Raw genomic sequence first — 21,296 nt, 5'->3', positions numbered from 1 at the left:
CTTAAGATACAAAGGTAACACTTTTGACCCACAGTCAGCAGGGCATTCGCTTTGAGGTTCTCTTTTTCCTCTCTTTCAGCTTTGAAGATAAACTTGTGCTGATCCACCCTCTTTTGGTCATCTGGTTTCCTCTGTGACTGACAGTGCACATTTGGGAGACAGCTGCATGGCTTTGGGAGAGAAGTTGCAGCTTGGAGAAGAGGGAAAGGGAAGCAGAGAGCTACCTCTTGGCCTTGGCACTAGTGCCAAGCAACTGATGTGTTAAAAGCAAAATTCTACAAAGTAGAAACTGATACTGTTGGTATGGTAAGAACTCCGCAAATCTATGTGCATTAAGAAAAGCCATGGTAAGATGAACGTTTTCACTAGAAATGCTAACTTCCGGAGTGCAGTAAGCCTTCTGGAAGGTTGTATCAATTCCTTTGATATCTTCGGGTTGTTCCAGGCTTTGAGGTCTCCAAATCCTTAGTCCAAATCACAGAACTCACCTTGTTTAGGTCTTTTGTGCCCTTATCACTAGTTATAACTATTTTGTTTATTCACTCAGTTAGCTGTTTCCTCATTGTATGGCGTTTACTACATTGTAAATTCCATGTAGTGGAAAATCTCAATCTACTAAAGTTAGCTACTGATTCCTTGATTAGAGATGATCTGGTCCTGAGTATATCTGATCCGATAAATTAATTGTCATTATGTGCATCACAGAAAGATCTACTTGAATATATTCGTTTAGTCAACAAATACCAAGTGAACATCTCTTATGTACTAGGCAGTAGGCACAGCACTGGGAATACTGGTGAACAAAGCAGAACATAGTCAGCGGTCTATTGTGGGTCTAGTTAAATATCTCATGTACTATCTTGCTAAATCTTTGAGTAGAACATACAGAAACAAAAAGAAGAGAGACCATCAGCTTGTTAATCACAGAGTGAGCAAACTCTTAGAGGACAAAGGCACATCTCTCCCACTTTTTTGATTTTGTCTCCCTAACTCTTTACTGCTTTAGGCAAGCCATGCACGCCTCTTAATTGGCAGCAGGGGCCCTCTTCAAGCTCTCTTTTCAGAAAGTTTTGCAAAAGTCTTATAAACAATTTTGTTATCCCAGAAAGTGTTAATGCTCAGGTATCCCTTTGAAAGAAAAGGAAAATTCCTTTGAGATTTTTTTTTCTCAGTAACAAGGAATGCAATTAGGCCTATACTTGGCACTCTGTCAGTTCCCATAGCCAAGAAATCTGAGGGTTAGGAGAACAAAGCTACCAAGATGCTTTTGCTATTGACTATAGCTGGCCCCAAGTTCAAGGGTTAAAGCCTGAGAATGTTTTACCCCTTTACTTTGATTTCCCACGTAACTAACTTCCAAATACCAAAGCTTAGAAGACCCAAAATGCAAAATCTTTTCCATTACTTTACTGAAAAATTTTGTATGCTGTGATTTATTGCTAATGCTGGTCTTTCAAAGCATTAGTCAGGACACCTGCAAACCCTCGGACAACAGCTGCAGACAGAAGTTTAACATTTCATGGGTTAGTGTTTAAAATCTGAAGAATAATAAATCATTCTCATCACCAATGTGAGGCACTGGGTTGATAATATATTGAGAGTTGGTTAAAAAGTATGAACTATAGATTGCATTATAACTCAGCACTTTGGAAAATGGAGGCTAAGGAAAATAATGATCGTTATTACCATATCTGTTTCTTCAGCACTATGCATTCTCTAAGAAAGAAATTTTCTTCTTACAGTAAGAAAACTTCACCGAGTATGAACAATATAAAATTTGTTTTATTTCATATGTATATGCATGTGAAAAACAAGGAATTTCAGCATTCTTCATAGCCTTATAATGAATGATCCAAAGAGGAATAATACACTAACTATTTATGACTTGTCAGGGATATTATTGAAAGCAATGTTTAACTTGTTTTGGCAGAGATTCATTGAGTTTTTTTCAGACATATGAACATTTAAATCATTTCCATTCTTGAAATATTATAAGTGCTTGAGCTAGGGTAGAACAAATGTTATGTATCAGATATACATTTGGAGTGAGGAACGGCAGTGCATGTCTATTTGGAAATGGCTACAATGTATTCAAATATACTTTAATAAGGTCATAAGAGAAAAAAATTAAGATTCTTTAATGGTATGATGACTTGTCTGTGGTTTGCAGACTCTTCTACACATTTTAACTATTCACAACAAGTAGTTTTTGAACTTCCTAGCAGTGGTATCCAAGATATTTTTATCACACATATTTAGAACCCAATATATGTTTGTTTGTTTATAATTAATATACATGTATTATTGAATTAATATGTTATATACCTTATAAAACATGAACAAAAATAGGAAAGAAGGATAACAGAACTGATGTAATATTTGCTAATCATATCTTAACATCAATACACACAGGATGAAGTTCAAGATTAACCACAGTGGTTCTAAACCCATATGTCCTCCAGGATCATTTAAAATTTTGGTGGCAAGCTTCTTGCCAGATTTGATTTGATGGTCACTGTCATCACCTCATAATGAGACTGACAAAGAGTTCATGCAAAGCTTTGTCATTCTCTTGTTGCTTACAATATTAAAATGATCTTCGATTTATGAGAATTCTTTGCAGGATCTTTCAAGAGTCTGCTCATTGGTGAGGGTTTGTTAAAACTAAAAATAGGGAATTTGTAAATCCAGTTAACCAGGCATAATATATTTCACAAAATCATGAAGGGGAAGCCCCTGGGCTGGGCTCCCACTCTTTGCTCAGGAGACCTCACCTGTCCTCCAGTTGTCCTCCAGCTGTCCTCCACCACCCCACATGTGGCCTCAGGATGGTACTGATGTCAATACAGTCACCATCAATTATCAAAATGTTTCATGACAACAAAATGAATGTAAATGCAAGTTCTAATCAATTTCTTTTCCCACCAAATGAATCTTCTCAAGAACTCCCTGGGGTGCATATCCCAATTTGGAGACCACTCTGCCATTCAGTGAGGCAGTAGTTTACTTCTAAGAGCAAGTTATAGTCATAGAAATCTCCAGGCCTAAAACTATGCAGGACAAGGGAAGAACCAACCGAGACCAAAGAGACAGCTGATTCATGTGTTTATCTTTTTAACTTTTAAAATTATTAACTGTAATTCATAAACAGAAGAGTGGATTTAAAAATTCATGTTTGCCTATATACTGCCCATGTCACTACCAGCAATACTGCCAGCACCCCCAGGCGCCCTCCAGGTCCTTTCTCTCCCCTCTCCTGGAGGTAACCACTATCCTGATACCTGATTCTTTCAGTAATAAATTCCTTGCTTTTCTTTACAGTTTTAGCCACTTATGTATGCACACCTTAGCAATAGAGTTTACTTTTGTCTGTTTTCAGACTTTATATAAATATAATAAGATTGCTATGTATTCTTTTGTATCTTCTTCCTTCGAACATTATGTCTGTAGGATACATCAATGTTACTGTGTATAGCTCTAGTTCATTATTTCACTGCTATATAGTATTCCAAAATATGATTACACCACAATTTATTCATCTATTCTACTATTGATAGAGAACATTTTTCACATATCTCTGGGCACACATGAATATATAATATATTTTTCAAGACAAGACATACACACATACATACATACAGAGTAGCTAACTTAGTTTTAAAAAAAACAACCTCAGGGAAAGTAATTCCACTGCATCTCTTGGCAATCAATTTTAATATTAACTAACACTTATGTAGCCATGAAGAAAGTTCATTAACTTCCTACATTTATCTTTCAATAGACATTCACTAAATCTGAACCATGACAATAAATACATTTTACTGTGTTAAAAATAGTTTGAAAATTTCCAATGAATTTATTGAAGCCCATTCCCCCAAATCTTTTTTCCTCTCTCCCCCATTCTCTCTCTCCTACTCTCTCTCTCTCACACACACTTTTAAATGTTATAATCACAGTTTTACTCTTAATAAGGGCCAATATTATATAAACTGAGAGAACTAAATGTTCGTTTAAATTTAAAGCAATTTTGCACCAAAAGGGTTTCAAGTTAAAACTGATCAAGCTAAAAATGTTATTTCTGTAGCCAAACTAAGGAGAACAAGTACAAATGATAGAGATTAATTCCAAATTCAGAGTCTGCAATGTTTTCATTCCCACTATGAGTGTTCTCCAAATGGATGCATGGGACATACTTAGGTAACAATACCATGGCACCAGCAAAACATGCTCAGTGGTCCACCATTGTCTCATTGATAACAAACATAATAACAAACACTCACTACTGTGCCAAGCACTTTCCATATATCAGCTCACATATACAATACTTTACGTTAGCTTGTTTAATCATCAAAACAATGCAATGAGGTAGGTGCTATCATTCTTCCCATATTATAAGAAGAAATTGAGGCACAGAGAGGGAAAGTAATTTGACCAAGGTCCCACGGCTATAAGTAGTTGATTTGGGATTCAAAAACATTCCTCCTGGAGCTTCAGTCTATATTCCCTATACTACCTTGAAAAATGTTAGTTTTGTTGCTGTTGGCATTGTTATTGTTATTTTGATAACAACAAGAATAATTCGTTAAGATGAGGCAAAATGTGTGAATCATAAGGGAAAAAATCTATATACATTTGTTTTGATTTATGAGAAATTTGAGAAAATGATTGTAACCAAGCAACTCTCTAGTTCTGGGAGAACTAATTAAGAAATGAATTAAGGGATTCAATAGGTACCCAAATTAGTCATTAGAACTCGAAGATCTGTGAGTTCTGGTCTAAATCCAGCTTTGGCACTTGCATCCAAAATAAACACGACCAGATAAGTACCACAACTCACAATTAAAATGGATTTATACGGCTTATGTGTCCACATGGGACAGGCCTCTTCCTAATTGAATTCGGACACCTCTTCAGTTATCATGGGTTTCATTTACCATCTTCCCCGTCTTTCATAACTGCTGGCAATAGGATTATGCTGAGGGAGAAATCATTTCAATCAGTGATGTCTGCAGTACAAGCACAAAAAGATAAAAGTAAAGCCTTTGAGCTGTAATTAGAAAATTCCTTAAGTGTGCTCATGTGGCATATGTTTCAGACTACTACCAACTGGCGAGACCAGCTACAGAAGGGATGTCTAATGTCACCGTTCGGCCCAATACGCGATTAATCTTTTGCAGGCCAAAACATTCCTGCTTTCCATCTCTAATATGATTAGTGACAGACAGCTGGAGGCAGCTCATTCTCCTGATAAAACTATGATCAGAATTGTTTTCAATTGGTACATCTTTCAATCAAGCTGTTGCCTTCCAGCAGAATAATCAGAGTTTCTGACTATTTGGTGTACGTTTCAAGAAAACAGGAATTGATTGTGCCCTTGCTTGTCTGATGGGTAGAAGGCTGCCCGAATTTACATAGTAACTCTTCAGTTGCCTAACTAAGAGAAAACCTAAGCGGTGTGCATGTATACGTGTGTGTGCGTGCACCCACACATGAGCGAGCGTGCTAATTTGTTTGGAAACAGAGAGAGACAGAGAAACAGAGAGAAAATCAGCCAGTTGTTTTCATAATAATTCTCTGTGAACAACTGAAAGGAAGGTATTTCCTATGGTGATTCAGATATAAGGAAGTAAAATAGTCTATTCCATTCATGGAAAACAACCGAGTCCCACCAATGTTAATGGCTCTTTAAAAAGTTACAGCAGTCACTTGACCACTGAAGGTTTGGGTTTATGGAGAAAGAATCAAGTTTGGATTAACATTAACAGAAATATCCAGGAGGCCAGAAGACCTCATTAATTTGGACTACCTCAATTTGGAATTTATGATCATTTGACAGGGTCTAGACCAAGGATGATCTTTTCACAAGGAATATACAGCTTGTTAAGTAAATTAATTTAAACAAGACTGCTGGAGGGAAAAATAAAAATATTTCAGGGAAAGTATGAACCTAAAACAACAACATGCTTTCCATCCAGCAGAAGCTTTCGACGTATCCATTCAAATACCAATAACTGATGACAATAAGAGTTGTCATTCTACTGAATGTCAATGTAGTGTAGCTTAACTTTACATATATGAACTTCAAACATCTTAACAACTGTGCAACATGGGTATAATTATCCCCATCTTAGAGAGAAGGAAACCGAGGCTCAGAGGAGTAAGCGACATGTGACGACTGACGATGGCATCATTATTGGGCAGGAGAAGCAGGACACAGAGCCAGGCTGCCTGCCTCAGGAGCCTGTGTCCTTCCACTCCCCTCGGCACTGACTTAGCACTGCTGATTCCAAGTCAGACTTCTAGAGCAGCGGTCCCCAACTTTTTTGGTACCAGGGACCAATTGTCATGGAAGATAATTTTTCCACGGATTAGGGTGGGGAAGGTTTTGGGATGATTCAAGTGCATTATATTTATTGTGCACTTTATTTCAATTATTATTACATTGTCACTTGCCACTCACTGATAGGGCTTTGATATGAGTCTGCAAGCAATTGATTTATTATAGTCTCTGTGCAGTCAAAGGTCTCTGCTAATGATAATATGTATTTGCAGCCGCTCCCCAGCACTAGCATCGCCCCCTCAGCTCCACCTCAGACCATCTGGCATTAGATTCTCATAAGGAGTGTGCAACCTACATCCCTACCACATGCAATTTACAAGAGGGTTTGTGCTCCTGTGAGAATCCAGTGCCACTGCTGATCTGACAGTGGGCAGAGCTCAGGCAGTGATGTGAGCGATGGGGAGCAGCTGCAAATAGAGATGAAGCTGCACTCCCCACCCGCTGCTCACCTCCTGCTGTGTGGCCGAGCTCCTAACAGACTAGTACTGGTCCAATGCCCAGGGGTTAAGGACCACAGTTCTAGAGTCAGGGAAGCACATTCTTCAACAAGAAAGACAACAATCTCAATAATGGCTATCACTGTGAGGCGGGAAAGCCAGGCAGTCTGGCTTAACAGCCCACCACTCTTAACCATAATTCCTTTCTAAATCATGAGAGTGTCTTTTTTTTTTTTTTTTTTTTTTTGGTACATCTAAGTATTTTACCTGCAAGAAACTACTCTAAAGATATCCACAGAAATGTCGATGTAGGGGATGTGGGTGTGAGAGGAGTCCTCAGGCCCACTGGACCCCACTTCCCTGTGAGGACTAACCTCAGTCTACACACTATAAAAGAGAACTTTGGTGCTGATACCCTGAGAGTCCCCTGAACCCAAAGGCTGTGACAGGCCCCCCAGGAGTCAGCTGCAGGTACAAGGGCAGCTGGCCATGTGAGCAGGAGCAGGCCACAGAGAAGGAAGAACCATTTCTACTTACCTGGGAATCCGCAGAGATGCTCCTAGAAACAGCTTGGGTTCTGGAGTACTCTAGGAAAAAAGGAAATTTGGGAGGTCAGGCAGGTCTTGCATTGGCAGCCACACCACCCATTTCCCATCACATCCACACCCAAGCACAGTGTCTGGAGTCAGACAGACAGGAAGTTAGGCCTCACCCATGGCTTAACAGCAATGTGACCTTGAATAAGTGGAGTAACCTCTCTGTGCCTCAGTTTACTCAACTGTAAAATGGGGATAATAATAGTACTTTCCTCACAAAGTTGTTGACTACATGGTACTTAATATGTGCAAGACATTTAGCACACAGCCTAGGCTATGATAGTGATATTTTAGTAACAACAGTAATAGCTAACATTTATTGCTTGCTTAGAAAGTGCCTAGCATTGTTCTAGGGCTTCATATGGGATAACTCCTTCAATACTCTGAAGTAGGCAATGGTCTCACTGGCATTTACAGATTTCAGATAATGAGGCACAGAGAGGTCAAATTACCTGTCTCATGAAAATATACCAGGGTAGGTGGCGGAACTAGGATTCTAACTATGGCACTCCAGCCCTACAGCCTAGACTACTCACCACAATGATATCCTGTCCAATCTATTAAACGTAAATGTTAGCTGTTGTTCTTATTGTTGTGATGATATTCTCCAAGAAATAGCCTATGATTATACACACAACCCCACAGAACTCACCATTCAGCCAGTAACCACCTAGGCAGAAAGATAGGTGCCAAGGTCATAAGTCAACCGACCACTCACTCACTCAGCCACCCACCACTTCAAGTGTGTCTTAAGAATTCCTATGTCTCCCAAGCTCTGTGGAGCACCGTGTAGAATTCAAATACTCTGGTCACTGATCCCACAGAGTCAGAAGATCGACCTCCATGGAAAGACTGGAGAATCGTAGCGAGGCATGTGCTGGAAAGAACGGCAGGGCCTCAGGGAATGGGATGCTGTGCCTGGCTCTGCCACCAGCACTCTGGGTGACCTTCTCCAAGTCAGCTGTCCTCTCTAGGTTTCATCTTTAAATGAGAGGATTGACCCCATGGTTCTTAAGCCCTAAGATTCTAATCTGCAACTATGACTTTTTTTCAAGACTAACTTATTCTCCCAACAGTCTATATTATAACCTCTAATTCATCCATCAAACATCGCCTGAACACAGAATCAGGCACCGTGACTACTGCCAAGGCCCTCAACACATGGCACAGCCTGCACTTTGCAGCTCTGTAAAGCAGGACAAATTCTCATCACATGAAATCTTGGCAATCAGAACACAAGGGAAGAATGCAGCCCTCAGGACAACTACACACACGTGGTCTGCCCCAATCTGCACCAATCCGAACTCCAGGGTTCCTGTGTCCCAGGGGCCCACAGTCTGGGAAGGGGCAGGGTGTCATGCAAAGCTGATGGGGAGGATAAGAATGTGAAAAATAAGGCAGAAACCAGACAACTATGTGATGCTTGGGTTGGAAGTGAGGTTGGTTTTCTAAAAGTTAATAACGTTGTATGCAAGAAACTGAAGAGAGGAGAACTCAGCTGCTAACAGAACTATTTGAATTTCTTGACATACAGTATACCAATGCCATACTTTCAGTTGATAGCAAGCTTTCCTTCTCTGTGTGTGTGTGTATGTGTTTGAGTGTGCATGTGCCTACTTCTCTGGAAAACATTTACTTCTACACAAGATGCCACTGAATTTATTTAAAGATCACACTTTGATATGTTTGCTTTCACAAAAACTCCTTGGAGGGTAATAATTTAGTGAATGTAACACTTCCATTAAAAAGGAATTGATTTTAAAATATGCTTTTCAAACTTTTGACAAAAACAATTTTCTGAGTTTCTTTACGTACCACAAAAGGCAAACACTGTTAGGGTGACAAAGTAATAAATAATATGAGCTGTCAAATGAGATATTAAACATTCATGAATTTAATTTTTAATAAAGACTTTTAGACATGTCCCAAAATATCCATCAATCTTTGACATAGGAAGAAGCAGCATTTTGGTAAATTCCATCCCCCAATACAATAGAAATCAACACAAGATGTTTATGGTTCTTAGAAAGAGCAATGATGATATCTTTTACAGAATGATGAAATGTTTGCACAATATGATTTTAAAAGGCACAAAATGGTCAAAGATATCATGCATTATTTTGATAGGTTTTCCGGTAATGGATATACTATCTTTGCTATGTTTCTACCAAAGTACTCTGTGCATGAGAGTCTATAGAAAATTTGGTTCCTAAATTGCCTCTGAAAGGGATTCCAAAAATGTCTTATGCAATGACAACATTGCCAGAGTATGTGCATAAACATCAATGATGACAACTTTGAGGTGCAATACTTACTTGGATATATAAATTATAGTTTTCTTAAGCCTGGAAAGAAGATAATTGAAATTTTAGTAGTGATTATCTCTGGGATAAAGGATCATGGGTGATTTTCTTCTTCTTTTTTATAATTATCTCTGCTTTCTAAACTTTCTATAATGAGTGTGTGTTACTTTAACAATTTGAAAATTTTTTTCTTCAATGTTATGATATGGAAGACAACCTAATATACTAAAAAGTGAAAAGGCTTTAGAATCAGACAAATGGGTTCAAATCCCAGATTGTACTCTACCTCAGTGCTCTTTGATAAGTTACTCAGCAGCTTAAGTCTCACACTTCTTTATAAAATAACACATGTAGTGAAGCACCATTTCGCCTATTAGAGGTGAGATATTTTAAGTGCTTAGCACAGAGTAGGAGCCCAATAAATGGTAGTGACTCATCTAGTCAAAGAACACATGGATGATAAATTAGGCTTTTCTGATAACAAACAGTAAATTTGTTGGTATTTATAAACTGATGCTTCAGTTTGTTCATTTGTTTGCATAAAGACTATAAGTTTATAACAGGTAACATCCAGAAATCTTCTAACAGTTAAAAGTCCAGAAAAAGTGTAAGTAGAAATGGGTATCTACCTCATTCTCCTTTCTATTACAATTATTAGATTATTAGATTCTTGGATTTACCTATACCTGTTACTTTAGTCCCTGGCACCTGCTCAGAAATCCTCTGGATGGGACAGAAGCTGAGAGAAGGATTAAAGCAGACCTATTTAGGGATAGAGAAAGAAACCACAGCAACCACAATCAAGATTTCTTCCATGTTGCCATTCCTTATGATTAAAGCAAGCAAAATAAATTATGGAATTGCACAAAGGAGGGGTAAGGGACAAGATTACAGATTCTCTGGGTTTTCTATTTTTTATGGTAGCTATGTTGATATTTTCATCCTATTCATCTGAAGGTAGTTCAATCAGTTAGGTTTATGATAAAAATATATGTACTCAACAAAATATGGCTGTTGGGGATATGTTGCCCCTGGATATATGTTGCTGTACCTTGAATACAGCAAGAAATATTGATTTAACTGGCTTTAATATCAAGTCAGGTATTTGTTGACATGTGGAAATGAAAAATATCAAAACCATGAAAAGCTTGATATATAGGTCAAATCCCATTTCAGCTCTGTCCAAGGGATGGTCCAAAGTCTTCTGCTGTATTGGAACTGTGTTCAACTGATGCTTGCCCACGTCACAGATAATAGGGATTTTCATGATAACGGGATTTGCCACATAAATGAATATTAGTATAGATTTTTATGTAGTACAATTTATTGTAGAAAATAGAGCAGGAGAAGAATCATTGCTTACTTAAGCTTCCCTTCTCTCAACTCTGGAAACACATCTTGCTTTTTACCTAAGGTATGCATGTTCTTTCCTTTTCAATGTCTGATTCCTCTTTGTTCCTCTCCCATGCTTAGTGCAGAGTAGACACTCAGGAAATGAGCTAAATGAATGCTGTGGTACCAAAGCAAAGGAAGAAAATTCAGAATATAAAATTTAGAAATTACTCAAAATGAGAATAGCAAGCAAGGTTAGCCCCTAGCACCTAGCATCCTCAGGGAATCCTGGGTCTGGTTGGTTGGCTCTCTGCTGTTAAGCAGTCACAGAGGCTTGTTTAAAACGTCCAGCACTTAGCTCACACATTCCCACCCCTAAAGAACTCCACAGAGACATTTCAATCATTAGTTCCCTGAAACACCTTCAAGGTCCGACAGTACAGCCCAAGCAAGGGTGACCAGTGAGCAAATCCCACCCTCCCAAAGGACTGAAAGGGCCACCCACTATGACTGTTTGGGAAGCAATAACAGCCAGGAAGGTTAGCCAGGGAAAGAGGAATAAGTGAAGCCCCAGGGTTGGGATTTACTCTTGCAGCCAGATGGGAAGAGTTTCTGAGCCCTTAACCACATAACCAGGACTGGGGGAAGACCCAAGAGAGACTTCCTAAAAGCCTGCGTGGACACTACCCGCCTCAAAGCTCCTAACTTCTCATTCCCTTTCCTTCTCTCCTCCAGCAGTATGATTACTTTAATGATCAAGGAGTTTCCTATAATTTTCTATAATGCAATCTTGTTATATTTTTTCTACCTTATAGTCTTTTTCTTTGGGCCTTTTTTAATCAAAAGCTAAAATATGCATCAAATATACCAGTTTTGCTTCTATCTTGGAACGATATGGCTGTTGGGGATATGTTGCCCCATTTAGATCTAAGATCTAAATAGTAGATCTAAATGCCTATTTCCAGAAAGCCCTTTATTGTGTTCAAAGGAACCACCTATTGAAGCCAAAGGGCCCCCCTTCCCCATCAGAGGACTATGCCCTGGGAGTGAGCCTCTAGGCTTTGAGAGGGGTTCCAGGGCAGAGAAAGGGCCTGTCTATTATTATTGGATAAAGTACAAACAAAGAGTTAGAAGGGTTTGGTGAGGTTAGCTCAACGAGTGGTATATTTTACAAATATTCACATTCTTCATTGGAAAATATTTTAAATGATAAATCGGCTCCTCTTAGAGTGGGATGACCTGTGGTCATTAATTAATAACTTAGAAATGAATCACGAAACCATTTTTGAGTTAGCCAAATGGCTTGCTCGATACATTTGATCCTCCAGATGACCTTTGTCTTCGTAGTAGTCACTGTAGGACTGAAGGAGCTAAGGCTCGGAGACAATAAAGCTCTTTGCTTGGGGTAGGCAGTGAAGCCACGCCTTGAATCCTATCTGTAGATCCTATGTCTGATTCTCTGTTCACAATTCTAACTACTCACTAGTTGTGTAGAGAGCTCACATTTAACTTGTTGGGCCCTTCCCACCTGCAACACCACCTTGGGAGAAACAGTTATCAACTGGCCTACTTGGTCGTCATGTTCTGTCAAGATCCAAAACCTTTTTAGCTATTGGGCCATGACTGACACTGTTTCTCCCTTGTAAGATCTAAAATGACTAAAGGAAAAGTGAAACAATCCTAAGACAAAAATGTGCAAGCTCAAGGACAACAAAAATTCAAGAATTCAAAAACCAAAGACAGCTTTCTTTACTAGACAATAGCTAGTTATAAACTCTGCAACAAAGTACCTTTTGGATGTGAAATATTACTACTATTTTTTTTTCCATTTTTACTAAGAATTGAAACCTATAAAATGACAAACCAGGATTACCCTATTAAAAGACAACTTCAATTGTTCCTTTGTTCTAAGAAACTGTGTGTTAGGTACTGACTGGCAATACCTGTACCTTGATCTTCACATTAATTATGCATTTTTCCTACAAAATTGGCTGCCACACTACACCCTGTAAGTCAGACTTCAGAGCTGCCAAGAGAAATGTTCCAAATGGCTGACTTTTTAAAGACAACCTGTCAGTGCACCAAATAATTCTTTGGGGGTTTATCCCAGTATATTTTATGTCTCCCTTATACTTTTACCTATCCTAATTATTACAGCTCTTTGCTGATGTATCATCTTACAGCTGAGGCTAAAGATTTGTTTCCATGAGTCTCTTAATATACAAATAATGAAATGTACAATTCCTTTGACAGCATCAGTTTACTTAGGGTGTTATAATTGCTTAATTCCTAAACTGATGTATGCGAAATGCTCTGACTCCCAGGGAGATAAGTAATTCTGGCCTAGCCCATACACCTTAAACAAAGAGTTTTATATTTTTGACTAAAATACGTATTTTCTTCCCTGAGGCTTCTTTTCATCAAATAATCCTATCAATGCTTTACTTAACACCTTATTTTAATGAGGCTTGGTCCCAAAATATATAAGAACATATACACGCAAGAGGTACTATACTAAGCCAAGTGTTCTAGCCAAGTGTTCTTTTACCTGGCACGAAGTGACATTTTGTAGAAAGCACAATGGTGACTATTCATCCTGCCAGCCTCAAAAAGATAGGCATGAACTACATGCCAGAATGGAAAAAGCTTAAGCTTTGAAATCGGACAACTGGCTTCGAATACCATCTCTACCACCTCTATCTCTGTGACCTTGAGCGAACTACTTTCCTCCCCTCAGAGCTCTCTCATCTGAAAAACGGGGGGAACAGACTTACCTCAAAGGGTCTGTGAAAGTTAAATGAGAATTTTGCTGTAAAGAACCTAGCATCTAACCTGGCACATTAATAGACACTAAAGAATTGTTAGTTTTTTTTCTGCCTCTCCATAAAAATGCTGCTAGTAATTTTTTTTTTAATCTGTTCTCCATGCACAAAAATAATATAAAGGATATTAGCTGGGGTACTCTTTATGATAGCAAAGAATTGGAAATGGTTTAATCATAATAAATGCCAACATTAAGGTATATTGAAATTTATGCAATCATTCCAAATATTTTTCAAATAACATTTTATAACCAGGAAAAATTTATCCTAGAATTTAAATGAAAAAAGTAGAAAAGAAAACTTGCATAATGATAATAATAGTTCACATTTACTGAGCATATACTATGGCCAAGAACCACACCACATACTTTATATGCATTATCTCATTACTTCTTGCAATAAACTTATTAGGTGCATGCTACTATTATCCCTATTTTATAGAAGTAAAAATTGAGGTTTTCAGAGTTTAAGCAATTTACAGTCACTACATAAGTAGTAAAGCCAGGACTTGAATCCCAAAGTGTCTGCTTCCAAAGCACTTTTAACTTCTAGGTCACACTGATTCTTCAGTATAAATTTCCCATGCCTCCCTTGAGGCTAGTTTAAAACACACAAATATATGCATGCACATACACTTACATTCACACAAAAATGTACACCTGGAAGGAAAACATATCAAATGCTATCGGTGACAATCTTTGGGTAGCGAAATTTTAGCTTTTATTTTTTATCCATTTCAGTATTTTTCAAATTCAATGAATATTCATTGTTATTACAATAAGAATTTTTTTAAAAAAAGGAAATTGTGTATACACTTTGAAAAATAAAAATTACTGCATAAATACTAGTATTTTTATGAAGCAATAGTTTATTCCTTGACTTATTATAGAGTTGGGTTTCTCAGGGCTACTATTCTTTTATTTTTTTTATCTAGTCCAAGGGAAAAGACATGTTTAAAAAAACTATTTTGTACATGAATACAACAAAATATAGTACAGCAAGCATCGTATACATTATTTGACAGATATTTGACATTAATATAAAAAGTCAAAGAATTTGTGTGAAGGGGAAAAAAAACCACTCTTTTCAAATAATGCAGAATTTTCTGCTCAGAGAAAACACATCCATTAGTGACATAATGCCATCAGTGCATTCTCTGTCATGGTCATGTTAGTGATACTGTCATGGAGCCATTTATGTAGGCACCAGCACACTGTTTGGACATGCCTCAGCCTGATGAGTGTCTACCCAGGAGGCGTGAATATAACGATGTGTTGGAGTGACACCTAAGGGGTAATTTCCTGTCACCCTACCAATTCGTTTTAAGAGCAATGATTCCATAAAGAGAACTGAATGATGTACTAAATAGCTATTCCTTTCAACCAGACAAGTGCATATGAATTCAAATGATAGGTGAGATTTTATTTTACAAAACTACTTTTTTCTTTTAAGAGAAATTAAAAATAAGTTTATTTAGATAGGATTTTCAGTAAATTTTTCAAAAGAAAAATTACTGCAGTCTGAAAGTTACTCCAAAGGAATCTTGTTCTTCATAATAGGGGTTCCATGAGTGACAATAAGTGGACCAACAATGACTGCATTACTAAGGCATTTCACCAAGTCTTTTCCAGACTATAGGTGAAAGATTATCAAATTAGTTTTAAAAAAAAAACAAACTAACAAAATTCATGTACTGATGTCAAGAAGTCAGTCTCTTGTGGAAAGTCACAGGGCTCTGTCTTTGGCCTTAGTCAACATTTTTATCAACGACAAAGAAAGCACCCTATTCAATTATGCAATTGATAAATAAAAGTGAAAGGAGTATCACTAATAAATTGAATTAGAAAATTAAAATTCAAAACTGTCTTGGTAAAGAGGAAAAATAATTTGACAGAAAGAGAAAATTTAACAAGGATCAATGTAAAGGCCATTAAATAGGCACACATGAAACCGGTTGCTCAAGTAGCGTGCAAGGAAGATGTGGCTTTGTAGCAATTGTTAAGAAAAAAGAGTTGGAAGTTTTATTTGAGTTCGTATATGAACTAACAGTGTGCTGCTCCTGATTAACAAAGAAGGCCAACAAAATGTTTGACTAGATTAATAAAACAAGGGTGCCCTGATGAAGGGAGTTAATAGTAGCCCTGTGTTTTCTACTGTTCTGAGCACTCAGGAGCAGGCGTTGCGTTCAAGACGCCTCATCTCTTCTCCAGGACCACAGGGGCAGAGTGGCGGGTGCCCGGAGGAGTGTTAACAGCAAGAGACAGACCAGTTAAGTGAACTAGGACCACATAACCCCGAAAGGAGACAACTTTGAGGAGATATAATTGCTGTATTTGAAGAGCTACCACACAGATGGGGCACATTTATTTCTGTGGCATTCCAAAGCCCGGATGGAAGACCAATAGGGAAGCTGCAGAGAGGCAGATTTCAGAGCACCATGAGGAAGAGGTTCTAAAAATAGTTTTGTTCACCTGTACTTAATAATGAGTATTGGTCCAACCACAAGTCAGACAAAATCCAAATCTAAAGGGGCTTAACATCTAGGAGCATTGGCTGGGCACAATGGCTCATGCCTGTAATCCTAGCACTCTGGGAGGCCAAGGCGGGAGGACTGCTTGGGGTCAGGAGTTTGAGACCAGCCTGAGCAAGAGCAAGACACCCATCTCTACAAAAATAGAAAAATTAGCTGGGCATGGTGGCGTGCACCTGTAGTCCCAGCTAGTCGGGAGGCTGAGGCAGGAGGATCGCTTGAGCCCAGGAGTTTGAGGTTGCTGTGAGCTAGGCTGATGTCACAGCACTCTAACCAGAGCAACAGAGCGAGACTCTGTCTTAAAAAAGAAAAAAAGAAAAGACCTAGGAGCATTGCAGATGCTTTTAATTTCTTCTCAGTAACTCAAGAAGATACTCCCAGCACATTTATTGTAAGCAATACCAAAATATGCCTCACCTTAATAAATGAGAAGAAAACTGAAAATTTAAATTCAACCCAGAAGAGTCCAGAAGGTGAAATTCTACAAAAGTTTGGAAATTATAAATTACTGTTGCTATGGAAACCTTAGTTGATCTCATCCACGGCAGCTGAGACAATTCTTGCTCAGGGACGACCAGAACAATAAATGAGTTTGTATATTCAGTGCCACAAGCCAACATCTAGTAACATTTCTAAATGCCTTTATTTTTAATTTTTGAGGCCGTAGATTTACATTTTCTCCTTGAGTGTTCATGATTTTGATATGACACTCAATCAAGGCTATGGTATTACAGTGGGGTGACCAATTGCTTCAAGAGCTGAGGAAGTCACTAGAAGCCCCGTGCATGCACTGAACCCACCACTCAGATTTCACAAGGGAAATAAATGAGAAAAGACAAAGACCTGCCAGATCAGGACATGTGCAGTCACAGTAGCCAGCATGATATCTTCCATTTTCCCCTTTAAAAATTATAGGACTGCCCACATTCCTACAATAAACACTTGTCTTTCAGAAGTGGCAGTGTGTCAGATCACACTGTTTCGCTGCTGTTTACGGCACTTCAAAAAATGGGTTTTCTCGGTTATGTGTTAGCTATCATTATAACATATGAAAGTCAGCCCACACTGAGAACAACATTGTCTCCAATCAAAATCATTCTTTCTTAGTATGCTAAAGCTTTTTCCCTCTTCTTGTAAGCAACAAAAGCTACAACAAAAGAACTTCCTAAACACCCACAGTTAAGGAAAGAATGGCTCCAACAAAATAAGTGTGAAAAATCTGTCCCTGGTGTCTAATTTGTATATGAATCTTCCTTTACAGTGTATTTTAGTGGCTTTCTTTATCTGTAATTTATCAGTAAAGAATAGAAATAAAAGTTTATTTTGATGGCAGTGCACCTGACTATTCAGAGATTCAAAAAACCTGCTTTGTTAATTGTTATGCTATCCTGGCAGAGGATGTAAACATGCCTGTTTTCCATGGCTTCATGCTGTATCCATAATCTCAAATGAATATTTTCACAAATGTAAACCATTAGGCAAGACTGGACTTAAGCAAAATGTGATGGCAACTGCCTTATCTGGTCCTTTTTCACCCTCGGTTGGGTAAAATCTGAGCCCCTTGACCCAGATTTCGTATCTTCTTCCTTATCAGGCTCAGGGAAGGATCTATAAAATTATTCAGCCTAAGGAATATAGGTTTAATAAATTTAAATTACCCCTTCCCTAGCATTTTCACTTTAGGTCCTGGTTCTGGGAACCTTATATTTTATCTTAGTCATAACAAAATCATAACAAACCAGTGGTATTATTAATTTCACTTCATACATGAGAAAACTGAGGCTCAGGAAGATTAAATAACTTGCTCAAATTCATATAGACAGCAATTGCATGAGTCAAAATCAGGTCTTTCAAGTGCCAAAGCTTGCCTTCTTTTTCTTCTAAAAGAGAATAGAGTTTTTATGATGTATACTTTTACAGATTAGAAAGCAAGAAAGAGAAAGTGTTGATATTTGAAGTGCCCTTTGCAATAGTATAGATTCTGAAATCACACCACAAAGGCAGCCACCTTTCCAATCCACACATAAGACCAACCCTCCCACTGGAGACAAAGACACAGATGTATCATAATGATAGATAAGAAAATCAGCCCTAGAGTCGCCTACCCCTTTCTCCTTCCAAGTTGCGCATATGGTACAAATGGGACCCAGAGACCAGTGAGGCAGCCAATCAATAAGCAATGTTTGGTGTCAGGGGTCTGGAACCGGGGAACAGCCAGTATCCAGGCCAGTCATTCAATTCCACAAATATCTATTTAGTTTCCTGACCACTACTGGTAGGTGTCAGCATTGAAGATGCCTAGAAGGGTATATCAGTGACTCAGCCCTATGGCCTATAGCTCAGGAACAACATTATTGTCCCAAGAAGGCTTAGAGAGACATGGCAGGACCCTACCCAAAATGATCTGGGATTCCTACACACGAACTCAAAGTCAAGACTTAGGAATATAGGAGCCTGGTGCAAAAATGAAAACTTGCTTACCCAAGAATAAGGCTGAGTTGAGGCTACCTGGGTAAACTGCCTGGTCAGTCCAATGGTGAGTCAGTAAGGTTCAGGTGAAAGGGAGCTGTACTCCCCCTGCAGAGGGTCAAAACTGGTCCCAAGTCATGCAAACACAGGATAAGGAACCACACCAAGGTGGCCACCACTCCTTTCAGGCTGCTTTCCGTAAATGTATGACTTTCCAACTTTTAGTTTTTGCATAAGAACCTCTCCTCTTAACAAAATCTTACACAAATGCCTACTATGTAAGCAAATACAAACAGCTGTCCAGGTTGAAACCAAGAAGAGAAGTTCTTCTTAGAACCAAAGAGTTCAACAGAAGACAGCATGCAGACTACCACTGGAAAAGACACTGAGTCACACTGCCTATCAGACTTCACTGGAATCGAATCCCACTGGACTTGTCTCTTGATAGTCATGCTATCTTCCCACCACTTCCTCCAGGAGGGTTTCTCCCTGCTGCTCCAATTCAGTAAGCTCTGATTTCCTATCATGGGTTGGCTTCTCCACTGTGAATACATAAAGCTCGGCATATTTCCTAGGGCACAACGCACCATCCTACAGGTCTTTCTGGCAGCCCATATGCCCTTTTGGGCCAACTGATCCACAGATAGCTGCCCTCGGTGTCTTAAGCACAGCTAACTTCTGTAGAGCACTTAGTTTTTTGGCACATTGTTTTGTTTGATGCACGATGATCGTATGATATGCATGTTATTGAGACTCAGACTTACGGATTCATTAACTTGCTCAGGATCCTAGAGCTGGATGGTGGGAGGGAGTGAACTTAGCTCACTGGGAAGGTGCAGTGGCAGGAAAGGCGACCTCTCTCTTGCACTTTCTGTCTATCTTAAATCCTCCCTCTGCCACACCACAAGAATTCCTGCTTCCCACTCCTGACAGAGACTGGGTAGGCCCGGTGGACCAATGTGCTTTAATAGTGCTTTCCACCCTGGGCACACGGTATGCATGACTCGTGGCTGCAGCACCTCAGAATCCATCTCTCCCATCCTGAATCTTATCTAAAACACTTTATACCTCTGGATTTAAAAAACTGAGGAACTGCTGCTTCTCAATACCAATAGGGTCGACTTAATCATTCGAAAAGCTCATAGGCTTGGCTCACACAGGATGCATCTCCTGGGAATGAGGAGATGTTCTATAACAACACTGTCTAATAAAACTACAATGTGAGCCACACAAGTAATTTTAAATTTCCTAATAACCATGGTTAAAAAAAAGGTACAAAGAAATATGTGAAATTAACTTTAATAATGTATTTTATTTAAACCACAGTATCTAAAACATTATTGTTTTAACATGTAATCGCATGAAGTATTTTATATTTTTTTCATATAAAGTCTTCAAAACCGTGGTGTATTTTACACTTACAGCACATCTGAACTTGGACTAGCTTGTTAGCCACATGCAGCTAATTACTACAGTAATGGACTGCACAGTCCCATAATTTCATCTCATCTCAGTTCCCATCTCTCCATCATTTCTTTCCTGTAACAACTCACTTCCTTTAGTGGGGATGCTACAGGCAGGGGTAGACAGTGGAGACCAGGATGGTTAGAGGACACTTGGTACACACCTGAAGGGAAGGCCCAGATTACAAAGAAGCTTGTGTGCCATGCTAGGGAGCTTAGATTTTAAGCTAAAAATTCAGAAACTCTTCAGAAGGACCTTAAACAGTGAAGGATCATGATCAGCGCTGCATTTTAGAAAAGCAGCAGCGTGGGCAATTGGTTGGAGGCAGGTCAGGCACAAGGCAGAGAGACCAGTTGTGAGGCTACTGCAACAACCCCCCAGAGAAGGGATGAGGGCCACAACCATGGCAGTGATGATGGGAATGGTAGAGAGGAAGAAGCACATTCGAGAGAGTCGAATATAGTCACCACAGGGCTTGATGGCCAATAAAATGTAGAGGTTGAGGAAAAGAGAGAAATCTAGAACAACTTCTAGATTTCTCAGTGGTGAAGCAGGTTTCATTCATTGAGATACTCAACACAGAATATGCTGGATCGGAGTTTGGGAAGTGATGTTTTGAGCTTGTTGAGTTTAAGGTGCCTGGAGTAGATGTCAGATAAGAGTTCAGGGTTGGAGATGCAAATTTCCAATGGAACCGATGGCATTTAGGTGGCAGCAGAAAACCATAGAGGAGCTGCTCCAGGGTAAATGTGAAGAGGGAGGAGAGGGCTGAAGGCTGAACTCTAGGGAACACTGAGGTTTGGAAGGAGAGGACCCTAAAGAGAAGTCCAGAACAGAGCAGCTGGGTGACAGGAAAAAAGACCGGGATGACTCAGAAAACAGGTGGGCAATATTTCAAGGAGCAGAGCGCAGTCAATAAGGCCAAATGTCATGCAAAGGTCAAGAAAGAAAGGAGAATCCTGGACAGTAGATCTAGTGGCCTGAGGAACAGAGGCGGCCATGA

General features: G+C 39.0%; 1 protein-coding gene across 6 annotated transcripts in view; it reads right to left on the bottom strand.

Moving 5' to 3' along the window:
- Positions 1 to 21,296, bottom strand: part of SPATS2L (spermatogenesis associated serine rich 2 like) — a 157,982-nt gene that overhangs the window by 128,661 nt on the left and 8,025 nt on the right. For all 6 annotated transcript variants that reach the window (XM_076005780.1, XM_012739084.2, XM_020288284.2 and 3 more), the window contains exon 2: positions 7,315 to 7,364. The gene's annotated coding sequence lies outside the window, so the exon portion shown is untranslated. The remainder of the gene's footprint in view (positions 1 to 7,314; positions 7,365 to 21,296) is intronic.

This window comes from Microcebus murinus, chromosome 8 (genome assembly GCF_040939455.1).
Source record: "Microcebus murinus isolate Inina chromosome 8, M.murinus_Inina_mat1.0, whole genome shotgun sequence".
Classification (NCBI taxonomy): domain Eukaryota; kingdom Metazoa; phylum Chordata; class Mammalia; order Primates; family Cheirogaleidae; genus Microcebus; species Microcebus murinus.
Note: the sequence above shows the minus strand (reverse complement) of the source record. Positions and strands in the feature narration are given on the sequence as shown.